Source organism: Corvus brachyrhynchos, unplaced genomic scaffold (assembly GCF_000691975.1).
Source record: "Corvus brachyrhynchos isolate BGI_N302 unplaced genomic scaffold, ASM69197v1 scaffold30, whole genome shotgun sequence".
Classification (NCBI taxonomy): domain Eukaryota; kingdom Metazoa; phylum Chordata; class Aves; order Passeriformes; family Corvidae; genus Corvus; species Corvus brachyrhynchos.
The window spans coordinates 398,264-398,892 of NW_008235742.1; the positions used below are offsets into that span (position 1 = coordinate 398,264).

At 67.1% G+C, this 629-nt stretch overlaps 1 protein-coding gene across 1 annotated transcript in view; it reads right to left on the reverse strand.

Annotated features, from left to right (window-relative positions):
* NEUROD2 (neuronal differentiation 2) overlaps window positions 1–629 on the reverse strand; it is a 19,599-nt gene that overhangs the window by 1,086 nt on the left and 17,884 nt on the right. The window lies entirely within an intron of this gene.

The following is a 629-nucleotide window of genomic DNA, read 5'->3' on the forward strand; positions in this document are numbered from 1 at the left end:
CCTCCCCGCTCCACGGGCGCAGCTGAGCCAAGGCGCGGGGGGGCTGTGCCCGCACGCTTTCACCTGCCATTTAATTGGATGTATTTTTAATTAATGGCGCCTCTGGGACCAACATGAGACAACATGATCTCTGAATAGGGGCAGGGGAGGAATTGGGGCCGCGGGAGGATTGGGCCGCCGGGTGCCCTTACGCGCCAAACGCTGCCATCAATCACCCCCTACTTTTCGGCTCTGGACTTTTGGCTGGGGCTCAAGGCGGGCGCCGGGGCCACCCCCCGCTGCCGCCTGGCACTCGTGTGACGAGCGGCACGTCCTCAGCCGCGGATGGTGATGGTGGTGGCGGAGGCAGAGCCGCTCGCCGCCGCTTTTGCCAGCAAATCCTGCCCCAAATCTGCTCTTGGGGGCATCCGTGGGTCACGAAGGGCACTTGGGGGGCTCCCAACCTCTCTGCCCCCCCCTACCACGGGGGCTCTCGGTGTTCCCATGCCCCCATCGTTGTTTTGTCCCTCCCGCCTGGCTCTGGGGAGGGGACACAGCTGGGTCTGGCGTGTTCCCCCCGCCTTCTGGCACAGCCCTGGGGAGGGCCCGACCGGGCGGTGGTGCCGGGGCAGCTGCCCACCCCCGCGAGG